Source organism: Polistes dominula, unplaced genomic scaffold (genome assembly GCF_049000335.1).
Source record: "Polistes dominula isolate Pdom_NZ unplaced genomic scaffold, Pdom_raw_medaka contig_20, whole genome shotgun sequence".
In the NCBI taxonomy this organism is placed as follows: domain Eukaryota; kingdom Metazoa; phylum Arthropoda; class Insecta; order Hymenoptera; family Vespidae; genus Polistes; species Polistes dominula.
This window is the reverse complement of record NW_028301147.1, coordinates 3,311,603-3,331,354: the sequence shown is the minus strand read 5'-3', so window position 1 is coordinate 3,331,354 and position 19,752 is coordinate 3,311,603. Positions and strand designations below refer to the sequence as shown.

General features: G+C 27.5%; 1 protein-coding gene across 1 annotated transcript in view; it reads left to right on the top strand.

Annotated features, from left to right (window-relative positions):
* Nucleotides 1-817: 817 nt before the first annotated feature.
* Fife (regulating synaptic membrane exocytosis protein fife) overlaps nucleotides 818-19,752 on the top strand; it is a 141,628-nt gene continuing 122,693 nt past the window's right edge. Inside the window, 2 exon segments of the mRNA XM_015320400.2 lie at nucleotides 818-1,016; nucleotides 1,175-1,406. The gene's annotated coding sequence lies outside the window, so the exon portion shown is untranslated.

The following is a 19,752-nucleotide window of genomic DNA, read 5'->3' as shown; positions in this document are numbered from 1 at the left end:
AATTAATATAAACCACTCGCGAAACTATGTACATACATAATAGTGGTCAACCACAGAATAAAATATGTAAATATATATATATACGTGAATATACAGTTAATATACAAAAACTTGTGTGGCTCGTATTCTCATATTGGGTGAAACTATACTCAATCATGTATAGGTATACTTAAGTATGTAGTGTACTATAATATATACATATATATATTACAAGGATGAAAGGAACACCTTTAGAAGGTTGAGAACAACCGAAGCTTTCCCCTGGTGCCTGCGTCTCGTCTTTCGTGTCCTGAGGAGATGCCTATGAGGGAAAGGCTTTCCACCACTCCTCTGTTACGGAGCTTGCGCTGTAAACCATGATGGCTCTTTGTGTGCTCGTAGAAGTGGGTGTAGAAACGACGTAGGCGCTACACCGCTTCAAACAGAGAAAGATAGAAAGAGATACACACGCACACAGTTATACATACAACTATTCCTGTACACGTACAGGTGCAAATAAGTGAATGAGAGAGAGAGAGAGAGAGAGAGAAATAAAGTCGAGTTTCCTGGTCAAAAAAAAGAAAATAAAAAAATTAAAAAAAAAGAACACACGTACACAACACAGAATCATGTACAAACACACACACACACACACATACTATTCCTCTCTCACTCTCTCTTGATCGTTCAGTCATAATAGTAAAATGTAGAGAAAGTATAGGGTGACGATGGTTGGTCGGGTTTAAGTATGAGAGAGATCGAGATATAGGGAAAGTAGTGGGAGAGAAGGAATAGGAAGGGGTAGGTGGTAGGAACAGTGGGGAGAAACAGGAGACCCGGGCAGTGCAAGCCGGGCAGTCCTGTCCGACACGATACCGCTGCTGCGCTTACGGATTCTATATTATACGAGAATTCGTATATATTAGACCTATTATATACTCTTGAAAAATTATTTCAAGCAATCGGTATAGCAGTTAAATTCTTTAATCGTTCTCATATATTAAAAAGAAGATTCATACGCGTGATATAAACGTTTTGTATGTATATACTGGTACATATATATTTATAAAATTTTTTTTCTTTTTTTTTATGTATATATATATAAATACGTATAATTAAAAAGAAGGATAATATACATATATTTATATACATATTTTTTTTGGTTACATATATATGTATACGTATATGTATGCAGGTTAAAAAGAGAAGGTGAACGTAAAGTTTAAAAGAATTGTGGTATATCGTCGTTGTCATTCGAGTAAAGGACATACATACACGGTATATAATAGTCCGTCTCTCCTGGTATATAAAGAGAAAGTATAAATATATCAGAGGATTGAGAGAGCGCGCCTATGTGAAACGGAGAGACGCACGCACTCCCCCACCTAAAACTCTCGCACAGGATCCTCTATCGCTGCAAGTAACAGGTTGGTGATTTTGTTGTCCGATGGATATTTCTTCTTCTCTTTTTCATTCTGTCCTTTACTCTCTCCCTCTCCTCTCTCTCTCTCTCTCTCTCTTTCTATCTGTTACTTTTACTCTTACTTTTTATATAGATCTACCTTTATTGGTCTCTTTCTATGCTTTGAAATAGTTTTAATGAAATTGCTTATATATTTCTGTAATAATGGATGTGGATTTAGCAAAAGGAAGTTCATGTTTGATCGGTTATTGATAGAAATATATATTGGTATGTATATATATTAGGTATTGTAAAAATATACCTCACAAAAGTGGTTAGTGAATAATAATTGATCGAACGGTGGTGAGGTTCAAAGTGGTAACAGATACGGGCAAGTAGTCTAAGTAACTTATTGGTCAGACGTGCATCCTGCGGTTGTTTGAAGTAGAGCAGGTAGATCATTGGTCGAACTATTTTAGTATCTCTGTATTATTACATTTTGTGTTTACAGATTTATTTTCTTTTTTAATAGAAAATAAAATGTGCAATATTACATTCGTCGCTCGGATATCTAACGGTGAGTTTATGGTGGTGATAAATATGGGGAAGTAGGCTAAGTAGCTTATTGGTCAGACGTGTTTGCTCTGCTCGTTGGAAGTAGAACAGATAAATAATTAATCATACTATTTTATTTCACAGTGATTAAATTATTCTATATGCGTTTTATTATTTTTTATGTTTTTTTTCTTTTAAATTGAATGAAATTTAATATATTAAGTTCGATGATTGAATATTACAAATTCCTTTTTCACGAAGAATTCATGAAAAAGTAGGTTAAGTATCTTATTGGTCAGCCGTGTATTTGACCGATCTCTACTACAGTTATTTGAAGTGAAATAAGTAAATAATTAATCGAACTATATCTCGAAATGATGAGATTTTTTATTTGAACTTAAATTTTTCTTAAAATCTAAGTTCATTGATCAAATATCAAAATTGTTTTCTCTCACTCTCTCTCTCTCTTTTTCTTCCTTTGTCTGTAGTAAAAAGGTCAATGAAAATTTTATATCGAAATAGACGAGTTCCTCGTGTATCGAAGGAATAGTTAGTAAAATATTGTAACTTTGTTTAACTTTCTTAGAGAGAAACTGTCGATAAGTGAGAGAGACAAAAACAGCCTTGATGTTCTTGTTTTGAGTGAGCTGCAAATTAGGAAGTTCCATGGCAGTTCGCTTTTGTCTGAGGGAAACGTTAGATGTATGCGTTTAGACGACGAGTGTGTTGGGTAGACCTTATTTATAAGTAAATCTCTCTTGAACAGGAAATTCAACAAAAGGCATATATATATAGTATTGCAAAATTTCATATTTATAATTTTCTCGAACTTCCTTAAGCGAAATAATTCGTACAGATTTTAAAAACTAATTTAAGAGTCTTAAAAAAAATGCAATCAATTTTTGTTGTTTTGTTAACTAACTATCTATTTAGAATAATTGTTTTTTAAAATTTTTGTTTGAATGAATGTTCCATAAAAAATTGTACAGATTTCTTCGCATTCTTTTATTTTTTTATTTATTTGAACAAAAATATGACATTTATATTCAGAGTTATTATAAACTTTTTGATATATATTGAAACTGAGAAAAGAAAAACAAAATGTCATTTCTTCAACGTATAGAAGTCGAATTGATGATTACTCTACTGATCCAGTTACCCTTTAATCTATATATATATATATATATATTCTTCCTATCGTATTAACCTCGTTAGGAAGTTCTTCTTGAGTTGATATAGAAAAGGAAAGAAAAAAGATGGAAAGCAAAAAGAAAAAAAGAATAAAAAGGAAAGTAACAAAAAAAAAAAACACGGAAAATTGAAATGGTGAGAAGAAAGTGCAGCGTCATCGCGATTATCCTTGCGCGAAAAAGATTTCTTATGGAAATTTACAGGAGAAACTTGCGAAGGAGATTGCTGCTCGGGTGTGAAACGTTCGTTTATTCGGCTTCTTCTTTTTCTTCTTCTTCTTCTTTTTCTTTTTTTATTTCTTTCATATTCCAACTGTGTTTCTCTACGTTGTGTGTCAATGTACTCGTGTGTGACCGTGTATTTGGGTTTTTGGGTACATTACGCGGATGTGTGTGAGTCTGATTTCTATGAATAGTGTGTCTTCTTGAATGCCTATACAATTTTGAATCTTTGTGTGGTCGTACGTTTGTGTGATTGAGTGCTTTGTATTTGTAAGTTTGTGCGTCAAAATGTGTTAGAGGTTGGGGCACACATATATACGCCAGTTTAATTATCCTTGAAGGAGATTAGAGTGGGAAGGCGTAAAAACGGTTTTGTTTGTTATATCGGCAAATAAACGAGTAAATGGAATGAAGGTTAAGCATTGATGGGAGTATAACGACAAGAATTTCTCGAAAACGTTAATGTTACCAACGCGTTTCGTAATTATGCTCGTAAACTCGTTAACATAGAGCGTCATCTCATTATCTACGTAATACATTATAGATGTTGAAACGTGATTTCGATTGTCACTATTGTCTTTGTAAATAATTTGATGATGAATGATGTTTTTAAAAATATTATACATACACCTTTGTTTTTTATACTTTTCATGCATCTCAGTCAGAAATAATTGCATTTGGTTATTTATTTTCTTTATTTTTTATTTCTGTTACTTTTTTTTTTACGAAGAATGATTCGCGTTAAGTTGATTAAAAGAATTAATATTCGATTGGTTTACTTTTGAGCTATCAATATTTTGCAAATACGATCATCGATACGTTTAACTTGCTCGTGCGTGTCTATGAAACAATTTGATTGTTCATTTTGTTATTTTGTTATTACTTTTTATATGATTATTAGTTTTATAAAATTAATCAAAATAATTGAATGTTTAATTAATTATATAGGTATAACGATTTTAATTTTATTTTTACTTGAATTAGATTTATTCATTCATTTATTTTGCTTATAATTTTCTTTTTTTTTAAACATCGTTGCATTTGTTAACGTGAAAAATAGCTTTTGTTCGATAAAGAGGAAAAAATTGTTGATTGATTATAAATTTTCTTTGTAATACATTTTTCGATTCACTAACGAAAGTGAAATATGAAGAAATTACAGTGCAAAAACAAACGTGAACGACATATCGCGTTGATAAAATTTATGATAAAAAGTATACGAGAAATTAATCAAACGCATACACACACACTTATACTGACATATGTGTACATATATATATACACGCGTAAACACACCTGCACGTATGAATTGACAATGTGTTTTTCCGTTTATTTCTCTTTTTCACACTGACGAAATCGACAATATTCGAGTAAAATAATAAATCCTGTATTTATCGAGATTCCTTCATTATTGATAAAGTACAAAATCAATTCTTTTATTATTTGTTGAGAGATTTGTTACAATGAAATACCTTTCCATTTTCAATATTTTCCATGAATGATCCAACCGTGTGAATGCATGAATATTTGAATATATTTCAATATTTATTAAGTATAAATCGTATCAGAGTATTTGTTACTATAGTTTACGTAAATTTAATATCTATCGTTCATTTTTTTCCCCCTCGAATTCCATGGTACACGTTTCATTTAGTTTTTACTATTTTTTTTCCTCGTTTTATTCTATGACAAAAAATTTCATCAAGACTTCAAAAAATTCACAGTATTTGTTCTTCTTTTTTATTTATTTATTTATTTATTTATTATTATTATTATTATTATTATTATTATTATTATTATTATTATTATTATTATTATTACTATTATTATTACTATTTCTTTTTTTTTCGTTATTCCGTTACTTTTCATAGGTGGCTTGGACATAATACGGTACATCGTAAAGTGTAATTTTTCTTACGAGAAAGAGAGTAGAGTAAGTAAGTTTTACGACAAGACTTTATAGTTCATAAGCAAAAAAGAAAAGACAAAGAAATACAAAGCCAATGTGTATGTGTGTGTTTGTGAGAGAAAGAGACAGATAGAGAGAAAGAGAATAAAAAAAAATATAAGAAAACAAAATAAATACAAATTTACGTCACTGGTTAATACGTGACGTCATTTATATTAACATGATTTTAATATAACGTCATGTTTGTAATAATGCAATATGACTTTATAGTTCGTAAGTAAGAAATAGAGAAAAAGAAAGTGAAAGGTAACGAAATAACAAAATAATAAGTAAATTGAGTATTTCTTAGTAAATATAATTTAATTTATATTTTAAATGACGTTAAAGTAAGTGACATCACGCGTTTATATTACGTATTATGTTATACGATATAAATTTATCATTCATGAGAGACTTAAAAATAAAGAAAGAGAGAGAGAGAGAGAGAAGTAGAGTTAGAAAAAAAAGATATTAATTAATAAATTAAAAAAATATATATATATATATAAATTATATTTTAAATTAGGAAATAAAGAGTCATATCACATTTTTATTTATAGAAAACAAAAAATAATATACTTCAAATAATAATATGAATAATATTATAGTTAAATATAATTATAAATAAATATAGTTAAATATATTACTATAATATATATGTTGTTATTTTTATTATGTGTTTTATTTTATTATGATCTATAATTAAATATGTTGTTATAATAAATATAGTTTAAATGTATATTAAAAATTATATTTTATATAAATAATTACGTGAAAAATATTAAAAAATGAAGTTTTCCCAAGTGATATTATATTTGTTTTAACATATATATTGAAAACTGTTCGATATGCATTATATATCTTTTTAAATCCCTCACGGTTAATCACAAAAGAGAAAATGAAAAGCCAGATAGACAGATAGATAGCTACATAGAGAAGGAGAGAGAATATCGGGGAAAAGTCATATCGGGTGATCAAAAGTTAGTTTGAAATTTCTTCGTACCGTCGCATTGTAGGAAAGGGGGTGTTTACAAGCGAACAAGAGAACAAACACAGTCCACAACTTGACTCTTACGCAATCTGATGCAAACATATCCTTCTCCTCGATAATTCTACTCTTTTCTCCTTTTTTTTTCTTCGTATAGATTTTGTAAAACTTTTGGAAACGATCCTTGAACGCGCACGCGATTGGGGATGATTTGAGAAAAATTTTCTCGGGATTTTTGTAATCCCAGAATAACAAACTATTTCATTTTATTTTACACGAATGTTATATGAATGCTAATTTTATTTCTTATTATTATTATTTTTTTTTTCTTAATGTATTATATTTCACTTGTTAATTTTCTCTTATCCGTTATTATAAATAATTAATAATATATAATTAAATGATAATAATAATAATTATTATTATTTTCAGCAACATATAATTTATTTAATATATTAATCGTATTAAACTCACAATTATATTCAGAGATAAAGATTATAATTTATATAACGATATTTAAATCATCAATTTGATTTTTTATTATTACATAAGATTATAATAACGATTAATTTATATTTTATAAAAGAATCATTAATACAGTAAAATATATTATATCATTCGATTCTTAAATAAATCATCTTCAAATTATCTTATCATAAATTTAATTCAAACCGTTCGAATTTCCCGCCCTTATTAGACGAAACTACGTCGTTCTTCTCTCGTTAACGAAGTAACCGTTATCGTCATGGACGATATTTTTGTGTTGCTTAATCAATTAAAATTAACAATAGGCTGATATCAGAGGATTATATGTAACCTTATATATAATATACATGTATATGCATAACCAACCGTGTGTATGTGTATGTAATATAATGTGGCATCGTGTAGATAATATCAGTGAAACGATCGAGCCCATTTAACCCCCTCTTTTGCGGGGGGTGGGTTTGGGGTATTGGGGAAACAAGCCGACCTGTAATAGCTCTACGCCGATCACTATCACGATCGAGAAAGTTCAATATTTGTGGCAGTTACCCTTATCGGTATAAGGATATAATAGTAGTGAAGCTCACGGACATTATTATCAACTGTAGTAGACCATGACTATGGTGTATTATTCCATAGATGTTTTGATTCTCTCTCTCTCTCTCTCTCTCTCTCTCTTCGTTTCTATACCTTCCTCCCTTTCTCTTTCTTTCTCTCAATCTCATTTTTCTCTTTTTTCTTATCTCATTTCCAAATTATATATTACAGAAGGATTAGTTTTAAATGAGGAAAGAAATTATTATCGATTTCTCATTTATATCCTAATTTTAAATTATCTGTTGATTCTAGTAATATTAATTTTAATAATACATTTTTATGAAAAATACTATTTGTTTGATTAAAAAAAATATGAAATTTTATACATTTATATATGCATATTACAATTTAAAATTATTGTTTCATCTTATAATTTAAGAAGAAGTTGAACTTCTTTTCATGAATATGTAAAATACAGTAATATATATTATAATAATAATGATCATTTTAAATTTCTTTTTTTATCTCGGTATGATGTGGAAGCAAGGATTAGTTGAGAAAAGGATAGAAATTATTTTCTATTTTTTGTTAATAATAATTTAGAATTTCTTATATATATATATATTATTGTTAAAAAAGAATCCTTAAAAATAAATTCTGAAAGATATTTATTATAATATTTATATAATAAGAAATAAATTACATATGAAATAAAAAGGATATTTAATGTTATTCGCATAATTTGTTAATATCATAAAAATACTATTTAATGCATTTTTTTTATCGAATAAATGAAACATCTCTTATATATTCTTTATTTGTTACATAAATGTAAGGTCTAGAAAATCGTAGCACGTTTTCCATAGATAACGATTTAGTTCTAGCTCGAGGTAGCATCTTGGGCTAATCTAACGTAACCTCTAAGCCAATTTACAATTTTTAAACCGTGAAATTGAGTTTTACTTTAGATAAGAATCTTCTGTTTGCTCGATAGCTACGTATATATATATGCATTAAAAAGGGAAACGTAATTTAAAGGATTTGAAAACGATGAAATGAAAAATAAGTGGAAAAAAAGAAATGAATGATTTAATATTTTTGTAAAATGTATATTACAAAATAAAAGTTACATTTGTTTGATCCAAATTTCTTCGATTAGTAAAAATACCAAAATTTTTACAAAAGTTTTTAGATGAAAATTTTCATTATGAATCTAAACGTTTTCAATGTAATTTGATTTTTAATAATTTATAGATTTTTTTTTAAATCATCTAAAAAACTTTCACGATTGATCTAAGGAAATTCTGATTCAATTTGTAACATATGTTAACTAAAAATAATGAAAAAATTCGACAAGAGAAAGAAGTATTACTTACTCATGACTGAATTTTAATGGTTCCAATCGGAATCAATTGCAAACGAAAGTGTAATTCGCTATTCAAGGTTATATGCTTGGATTCTACTGGGGCAGGACGCAAGGAAGAGGTCAGGGTCGTATTCGAGAGGTCAGTCATAATTATATATCCTTGTAGTAGTAATTCGAACTATGGGTGAGCTCTTTGAAATATCCTACAGAGAATAAATGAAATGCGTATTAATTAAACTCTTTCTACGAAGTATTTTTTTTTTATTTTTTTCAGATATTTTTTTTCAGATATATTTTTGTTTTCTTTTTGGTTTCACAAATTTGATCATTTCAAAATTTTTATTCGAGACGAATTTCAATTTTTTAATTCTTTTTTTTGTCATGATTTCGTGATTAGGAATAAACAAAGGAAAATTTTTGTTAATTAAATTTTGAATACATTTGTTTTAATTTTTAATTTATTTCAATTTGAAATACGTTCGATCTGTTTTTCTATTTCAATTTTTGTTTTCAATTTGAAATAATACCATACATTTGTCTTCTTTAAAAAATTTTATAAACTCGAAATATACGTTTATCATATTTTTCAATTTTTTTTCTTTTTTTCGATTTTCTTTTGTGCGTTATATATTTAAATCTATATAAAAGTATCATCGTTATGGAAAAAAATAATATAAAGATATCTATTCTATATATAGAGAGAAAAGAGATTTATAGTAAAAGGATGACGTCAAAAAAAGAAATTTTTATATATCTCAAGAGACGTCATCTTTTTTAAGAAAAGAAAGAAAAAATAGAAAAGTAGAAAAGAGAACAAAAAAAAAAAAGGAGAAAATGGAATACGAATATATATTTTTATTTTTAGTTTTATAAGAAGAACTATTTATTACGTTCCATATAAGTAGTCACGCGTAGAAGTTTTACAGATTTCATTAAACTCTTTGTATAAATTTTTGAAAAAGAAAAAAGATATATATATATATATATTCATATTTTTTCTTTTAGAACTGAATTACGTATATAAAGGTACGAAAAAAAATAGTGAAACGCTACAAAATTGTATCTATTTTTATTATTTTCGAGAAATAATTTATATCTTTATAAACGTACGCATACACGTACACAATTTTCAAAAAATAAATATTATTTTTTTTTTCAATTATCAATGAAAAGAAACAACATATACATGTGGAATGATGAAAAGGCTTTAATTGAAGAACGGTTGAATTTTAAATCGTAAACCTGAATTTAAAATACTAAAATCCCGATCGAAAGTTAATTTGTGAATTTTTTGGAAAATAGAAAAACAAGATAAATTGCAAAAATAAATATTATATATATATATGTTGTGTTTTATGTGTATGTGTTTTGAAAATTAATTCGTTTATTCAAATTTAACGCTAGGCTACTTCATTGAATTACTGATTGTCGTTTAATTACTCTGTACAGATTATAACAATTCAATTATAATCCATATATAAATATTATACGTAGCGTATAGAGGGGGGGGAAGGGTTACGTCAGGATTGCAAGGTACAGTAGCAATATTAAAATCTGCATTTATTTATCTTCTCATTTTGTACGATATAAATATTTTCATTTAACATTAAAATATATGTTCAGATTTTTTATTTATTACAATTTCTTGAAGGGTCAAGGTATTTCTCCCACCCACCCCTAGTCATACAAATTTACAGTTACATAAACATACGTTTTTTTTTTCAATTTTTTTTCCTGAGAGAACCACATATGCTATATTATTTAAAAAAAATACTGAAAAGACATGAACATACGTATTAAAAATTTGAGATTGATAAGGAAGAGAAAAAGAGAGAGAAAGAGAGAAAAGAAGAATACATTTGCGGTTATATATAATGAAACCTATCGATTAATCTCACATATGTAGATTTATTTCGATGTGTATTTGAAACTTATCTTTAGATTTATCTATATATTATATACCATATGTATATGAGTGTATTTGTGCGGTCATGTGCATTGCAAAATTTAAAGATTAAATTTCTTTCTATAGATGCATTCAAAATATATGTATATATGTATATACATATATAATATATAATGTATATACATATTTAATATATAACGTTATTCACATAAACTGAATAGCTATCATCAAATGAATATCCGTAAGATAAATACGCATGACAGATAAATTAAGACAGAGATAGATAGATCAATAGATCGATTGACAGATAGATAGAAAAAAATACAGAGAAACATATAGTGTATATTTGTGTGTGTGAGAGAGGAAATACACATATATGTATATGTATATAACTAATATAGGTGGATAGGTAATCAATTTTACACTCGATTAATTTGATCTCGAATTATCAACTATGTTCAAATCCAGTATATTTATTAGCAAATAAAAAAAGAAATGTAATAAATTAATGATATAATAATAATAATAATAAAAAAAAAAAGATCAAAGAGAGTAGTGAAGTTATGATAGTAACGATAGTAAAAGCAAAAAAAAAAGGGTTATTATTATTTACTCTTTGAAATAAATATGTTTCTAAAATAAACTTTCGTGTGAAAGGATTTCATCACGCGTGTATTCATAAGAAAAATAAACATTGAGTTGATAAAAACAGAGAGAAAAAGAGAGAGAGAGACAAAGAGACAGAGAACATACGTGTATTATTACATGTGATACGTATAATTTTACACACGTGTCATCAACGAACCATATAGTCTATTATTATTATTATTAATAATAAAAAAATATATATATATATTGAAAAGATCGAGATAACCGTGACACACAACGAAACCTAAAAATAATTATTTAAGAATTATTATCGAGTAGGATGTGAAAAAAAGAAATAAAAAGAAATAAAAATATTCTCTCTGGATACTTTTTTTTTTTTTCAAGGATTCAAATCTCGTTTAATAGGATTGAATATATTCCTTTTTTAAATTCTTTCTTCTTTTATCTCCATAAAGGCGTACATCCGGTCGACTATCATTCATATATTTCTATTTTTGTATTTCATAAAAATGTTCTCTTTCTCTTTCTTAAAAAAAAAAAAAAAAAAAAAAAAAGAAAGAAAAACGAATGATTATTTTTCGTTTTTTGTTCTCATTTTTATCCCCATTCGTAGGGTATCAAAAGGATCGTAATTACAGGTGGTGGGATGTGTCCTTCGTTTAATTTTATCTTTCGTTTTTCTCTCTATCTTTCTCCCTCTCTATCTCCTCACCCTTTATCTCTCCCTCTCTTTCATCCCTCTTTAACTTGGATAGAGTTACAGATCTTCCGCCACGGATAAAACTGAATAATTTTCTACTAATCCGTTACTACCTACTCCCTTTTCGTGAAACTTTCTGGAGTTTGTAAATGTGACGGTGATGGTGGTGGGGAAGGAAGGTAATAGAGAGTACTCTGGTTGTGTAGTTATGGTGTTAGTGGTGGTGGTGATGAGTACTGGCTGAGATGGTAAGAAGAGGATGGGGTTAGGGATGAGATTGTTAATAAGTTTTCACCCCTCAAGGGATGATGTTCCTCAGCTAGCCGACTATTATCGATTTTCCACGGTTACAACGAACATTCGACATAAATCACTTGTTCCTTTTCTTTATTTTTTTTTCTTTCCCTAACACACTCTACCCTTCCCCTTGTGCCCAGTCTTTTCTTTTCCCTTCGACCTTTCTTTATTTCTTTCTTGGTTTTAATTTTTGTTTTTCTTTTACACCTTTTCTAGCTTTGCCTTTTTCACACCATTCTCTCGTGTTATGTTCTTTTTATATTGCTCTCTCTCTCTCTCTTTTTTATTTTCTTTTCAATTTTCTTTTTAATTTTTTATTGTTTCTTTTTTTTGGGGGGCGCGTTACTTTTCTTTCGTTCGTCGCTTTGTTTGTGTAGAACACCACAAAGTTGTACCTCATTAAAATCATTGGATAGACATTTTTTTCTTTTTCTTTTTCTTTTTCTTTTTCTAAATTTTTTTTTTTTATTCTTCACAAAATCCTCCAAATGAATGCCTCGAACGAGAGAGAATTTACGTAGTATTCGTCCAATTAAAGATTTCGCATTCGTTTGTTATAGTTATAATTTTTTCTTTCTCTTTTTTTTTTGTTTATTTCTTAAAAGAAATAACAACGAAGGATACAATGTACTATTATATATATATATATCATATAGTAGTTATACATACATATGCATAAACTCGACTAAAAGTTTTTTAAGCTAAAAGCTTTCTGGATTATTTTACAAATTTATATTATACTTTCTTGATACATTTCAAGCTTCTAATTTAAGCTTGTAAAATATAATAATAATAATAATAATAATAATAATAATAATAATAATAATTTTTTAATTCTGATATAGAAATTATTTTATTCATTCATAATTTTACGTTTACATTTTATTATAAGTAATATAAATTATTAATTATAAACAAAATAAACAAAATAAAAAAGAAATCAAATAACATCGTGATGGCAATTTTAAAAATTAAAATAAAAAATATAATTATTTGAATGAGAGAGAGAGAGAGAGAGAGAGAGATAAAAATTGAATAAAATAAAATAGAATATTCACACACACTCATACATATGCAAGAACATATCTAACAGTATCGAAGATAATTAATGTTAAACGAAATAAAACAAAAAGAAACAAATTTTTTCAATCAATTTCAAGATAAATTAGACCATTAGTTTATTTTGAATAAGAAAATAAAGAAACCAAAAAGAAAATTAATTAAGAAAGAATCGTCAAAATTATAAACGAATCGTAAGATAAGTTTCAATTAGGGTGAAGTATTTTGTTTAAATTTTCTTCAAGTACTTCAGAAGAAGATCCTTGACAATCATAACATACATTTGTTTATTCACGCAAACTTATCCACACACATACATTTACGAATATACACTTTCTACGTTCATCATCACTCTTTATTCATTATTCTTCTCTCATTCCCATTTCTCTTTCTTTTTCTCAACAAAGAGACAGGGAATGATAACTATGCGAATGAGTCTTTCATTGTCTTTTGCAATTCTTGTAAAAGCCTCATTGTCGTCGTCCTGACAGTGCGAGAAACCACAAAAAGAAAAAGAAATGTAGATACACATACAGAGATATACACAGGATATATATATTACATAAGTACATGTATATATGTATGAATCGTATTACATTTCTGTCTATCTCTCTCTCTCTCTCTCTCTCTCTCTCTCTCTCTCTCTTTCTTTAATAAACTAATTGTAAGCATGAACAACTAGAATCGTCCTTTAACTTTCTCCGTCGCCATTTTGTTTTACTTTCTCTCTCTGTATTTTCTTTTTTCTTTTCTTTTTCCACTATTTTCACTTCTTCTTATTTTCCTTCTCTTTTCTTAAAGGACAAGAAGAAACTCGATGAAATATTCAAACTTCGAGAGAAGAACAGCTTTTAAAACGTTCAGTTGCACGCAACGAGTCAAGAAGTGAATCATTTCGTGTTAGAAAGAGAGAGAGAGAGAGAGAGAGACAAAGAGAAAGATAATAGAAAAGGGTGAAATAGAGGGGTGTTGCGAATGTTCCAACACAATTTCACGTGTAAATACTTATTTTTTCTCTCTTATTTTCTTTCTCTTTCTATTTTCTTTTTTTTTATATTTCTCTCTTCTCTCTCTCTCTCTCTCTCCCTTTGTATTTTATATTTTTTTAATAATATGTTCCATATACACATTTTTTCTCTTACAGAATTTTTTCATTGCATTATGAATGTCATGATATTTCTTTTGTTTCAATCTCTTTCTTTTACTTTTTCCTTTCTTTGAGTTCTTTTTTTTTTTAGTTTGTTTCTGTACTTTTATTTTATTTTTTTTATTTCTTATTACTAGTGTGTTAATGTAATATGTGTGTATGCATGCATGTGAATGTATGAGAACATCGATAGATACTATTTGCAAGATCTGTTTGTTTAACCCTTTCAATGCTGAATACTTTTAACTACAATATTTTATAGGAACAGAATAATTTATTATTAACAAGATTCTAATAATAAATTATATTTAATAATTAAAGTTTCTATTTCTAAATATAATTTAATTAATTGATATATAAATTATATTATTTTACATTAATATTAACAAACACGTGTATATGCGTTCATAGCACTCTAAGGATTAAGGAAGGATTTATGGGGGGTGTAAAATATTTTGATAATCTTCAACATACCTCAAATGATTGTTAATTACTCTAAAGAAATATATTTTTTCTTAAAAATTCATGGTTAAACTACCTCTCATTGTTTTCTATAAAAATCACATAAAAAATTCTTTTATCCATTATTTTTCATATAATTTTCAAAAGATTTAATTCCATTTTTACATTATCAATATTATTTGATTATTATATTACATGTATAAATTAAACGTACCATTTTCCTTTCGAAATCCATCGTTAAACTAGCACGTTATCATCCGTGAAACTTTTTTTATCGAATGTTGTTTATACGACTTTCCTAATAAGGAAATTCTATTTATTACGAATATTATTTCTCTAACACGCATGTACCATATAAGGAAAGTCATATAAACAACAATCACAATAGAAAATTGTTAACTGACTTTCATTGAGGACAACGACTCAGTTTACTGGTGGATTTCGAAAAGAAAGATACGTCGAATTTATTCTCCGTGTTTCCAGACTAAAATATACATTTCTTTCCACTAATTATCAATCAATTAAGGTAAATCTAATACACAATACTTTATTCTATTAATATTTTCGTTCGTTTAACATAATATACATTTGTTTTAATTTACATACATTAGTTTTTCATAATTAATGCCCTTTTCATGAATATTTATTCGATTCGATTCGTTCTATAATTTCGACAAATTCAATTTCTTTTTGTACAATAATGTTAATAAAATTGAAATATATATATATATGTTATATGTTAGAGTGAATCAAACATTAATGCGTTTATTGTGTGAAAACTTTACTTTGAAACTGCACAATGGATTTATTTTTTTAAATTTATTTTGGAAATATTAATTGAGAATGCCCAAACTTTTGATTCACCTCATATATATATATATATGTATGTATACACAATTTATATAGATAGAAAAAATGATTAGATTCTGAAATTGTTAGAAAGATCAAAGACAGATTAATCGACGGTTCACTTTGATAGAAGCAACACGGAGCTGTCACCGTTATTCTGTCAAATTTGACGTCCAGCGTAGTTTGAAATTCTGAATCGAGGGTAGTCCATATCACCAGCAAATTCTCACCCCCCCCACCCCCAATTCTCTCTCTCCCTCATCATTCGTGAACTGCCGTCTCTCGGTTTCGACGTCCGGAGATCACAAATTTTGCGCATATGCGGTCAAACCAAGTACGTCGATCGATCGATCGTTCGAATTATGTTTCTACTGTTGTCGACATTGTTAAAAAGTTCTAAAGCTCAAAATAGAGAGAAAGATAAAACAAAGAGAGAATGAAAAACAAAGACAGATTTAATGAAAATATTTATAGTCTTTTTGAAATGAAAACTTCTTTAGAATGGGAGTGATTTGAAAAAATTATCATATGTGCAGATAACACGTGTTAGAAGTGAAACCTTCAAAAAACTAAGTTTCGAGAGAATAAGACGAATGCACAGTTTCAAGAGTAAGATAATTGTAGAGTTTATTTATTATAATATTATTAACATATATAACATAGGGCATCAGTATGTGTGAAACCGGTATGTGAGGCTCGTTCACGACGCTCGTTCACGACGCTCGTTCACGATGCTCGTTTACGACGCTCGTTCACGATGCTCGTTCACGACGACGACGATGCACGAGACACGACACACGACACCACACGTGTGTGAATTATTTCCCTCGATAAACATCCTACGATTTTTGTGTCTATCTATGACAATCGCATTCATCCATTTTTATTGCTTTAATTTGGAAAAGTGTAGTTTTTTTCAGCTATTCCCACTTAGAGATCATACCGGTGCTCTTTGTTATATATGGTAATAATATTATAATAAATAAACCCTACAATTATCTTACTCTTGAAACTGTGATATGATATTTTGTTATTTTTTAATTACTTTTACATTCTGATCAAAGTATTTTTAATAATTTATTGGAGAAAAGCGTTTGGTAATATAAATGCAGACCTCTTATAATATTTTGATTAACTTTTATTTACTTGATCAATAAGCATTTTTAATAATAATTAATCGGGAAACATTTTGTAAAATTAATTTTTGTTTCAATATATGTATATTATCATGTGTTTAATTATTTTCATTTATTTGATCAGTATTTATTATTAATCAATGATAAATATTTGTTGTTTTCTTTTTTTTTTTTTTTTTTGAAGTCTGAGTTCGATAAAATATTTGTTTTTTGTATTATGTAGATTTTCTGTACAAATTAATATTTAATATAATGATAAATAATATTTAATTACAAGAAAAGTTTCATATGTCAACTCAACATTTTTCAAATCATTTTTATAGACATATTTTTTCTACTTATATATGTCACATTTTTATTATATATATATATATAAATCTTGTAAAATAATACGTACAATTTATCTCATTTATTTCGCTTAAAATAAATTTAAATCGTATATAATTTCTTTGCAACCAAATCGATGAAATAATAATTAAAAAAAAAAAGGAATAAAATAACAATGATTAAAATAAAGCATAATTATTCGAATTTTATATAAAAAAACATTTTACATTACCAAAATATTCATGCAATTATTTTATCGAATTAAATGACGCAAAAGAATATTTAAACTCTGCAATAAAAAAAAAAAATACAAACAATTTCTTAGTCTACAAATAGAAAAAACATGATGTTTGCAAAACGTGTTTATTTTCTTTTCGGTCGATTGGAGTTAATCGAAAAAATGTCATGAAGAAAATTCGACGAAAGATGAAAAAGAAAAAAGAAAAAAGAAAAAATCGGGCAAGATAGATCTATCGATTTAGAACTAATTCGACAATTTTTCGACAAAAAAAAAAAAAAAAAAGCATTTTACCGAAGACTCCCTTGACACACGTTTATCGAGATTAGATTTTCTCTGTAGAATGAACCTGGGTGACGTCATACTTTAAAGAAAGAGAGATAGCCGATCATTTTTCTACGGAGAGGAGGGTTGGGAAAGAAAGGGAAAAGAAATAATCAAAACTTTGTGTAAGTCATCGAGCTGGAAATAAAATATGGTGGTGGGGGAACCATGGCACGTTTAACGAACAAAAAAATGAATGAAAATTTTTACACTTTTTGGCGATAACATCCGATAACGAGTGACGAGTGACCCACAATGTTCGTTAATATAAAATAGAGAGGGAGAAAGAGAGAGAAAGAGGAGGAGAGAAAGAGAGGGAGAAAAAGTTTCAAATTTTGTTTTATTTATTCGTCCTATCGATGTTTCCTTTTTTTAGGTAGGATTTTTCCGGCGTGAAGAATGGTTAAAATAAAAAATAAAAAATAAAAAAACAAGAAGTTTGTTTCGAATTTTACAATAGTATAAAATAACAACGATTGACATTCTCCGTCGATTTTTTTTTTACCATACGTGTTAAAATTTTGATCGACAACATCAAACATATTTTTTATTTTTTAGCGAGAAACAAAAATATATTTCGATATATAATAGTAGTGTTTTATTGTATATAATTTTGTATAAAAATTATTTTCACACACATATAAAGAAATTAAGTATACTAATTATATAATAATATACTTGTATATATAATAATTTAGCTTTCCTATTCAAATTTATATGATTTTAAAATAAAATAAAAATAGAAATAAATTTATCCTTTTTGCCATATTGATGTAAACGTTTAAGTACCAATATTGTTTTTCTATTAAAACTTAAACATAGAAAGTAAAATAAAAATGAAATTCATAGTAAAAAAAAAAAAAATGGAAAAAAAATTAAAAAACAATAAATTTTATTTGAAAAATAACGAACCTGTTAGTTCAATCGAATGAACGAACGGTAAAAATAAAAAGCTTCGAATAAAATTTGTTTCGCACGTACTTATCCACGATTTTCGCTAAAAGTTTAGTTGGAAGTCATGAAAGTATAGTAAACTCGTTTTACGTATCCGTGATAAAAAAGATTAAAAAAAAAAAAAAAATAAACCAACTCTATTCGAAAATGTCTAGATAGTTGAAATTGTTTTTAAAGTAATCACCAATTTCCACGTTTTAACGAATATGATATAAAATGTAAGCGTTTACAACAATTTGCGTTTGTAAAACGTTTATAACACGTTTTACTGTCGCATTACGTTGGCGAGATTAATTCAACGAATTCATAGTTAGTGACTTTATCGTCGTAATCGCGTGAAATTAGGTGTTACGTGTATAATACATATATATTCATCAGGACTCTCGATCAATTAATTTGTTGATTAATTAAACTTCCAACTTTGTGTGGGCGAAACACACGAGTTTGCGTTAGAACTTTTCGCATTTTATTCTCCCGTATAGATATTTATTATTATATTTTCGATATGTGTTTAAAAGTTCTCTCAACTTTCTTTTCAAATTAAAAAATTCTATTTTATTCATTCTCTTTTTTTTTTTATTATTTATTTCATATTTCAGTCTAGTTTAACGAGAGAATAATAAAATAGTTCGTTCATGAAATTTTGAAGGAAAACGTTTTTTCATTCAAAACGTTTTTATTTTTATGTTTAATTTATAATCAAATTCGACAAAAATTATTCGACAAAGTTAAAAGATGAAAAATAACTTCTTTAAAAGTGATTTTTATTTATGAATAAATTAAAACCACAACGATGATTATATATGTTTAAATAGAAATAGATAAAAGTAAGTTTGGGGGTGGTGGTAAATTTAGTTGAAACGAGTTGGTTAAAATGATTGTCGGAAATTTGCTTGCTCAAAGAAAAACTTTCCGAACGTTCTCTCATAAAGCTTCAGCTTTCGTAGCCCTTAAAGTAGATCGACAATAAGTGGAGGAAAGATAGAAATTGGTTAGGGGCGTGCGAGAAAATGGCTAAGGCTCGACAAGATATGGCCGCAATTGAGTTCCTCCTGGAATTCAAATAACTTC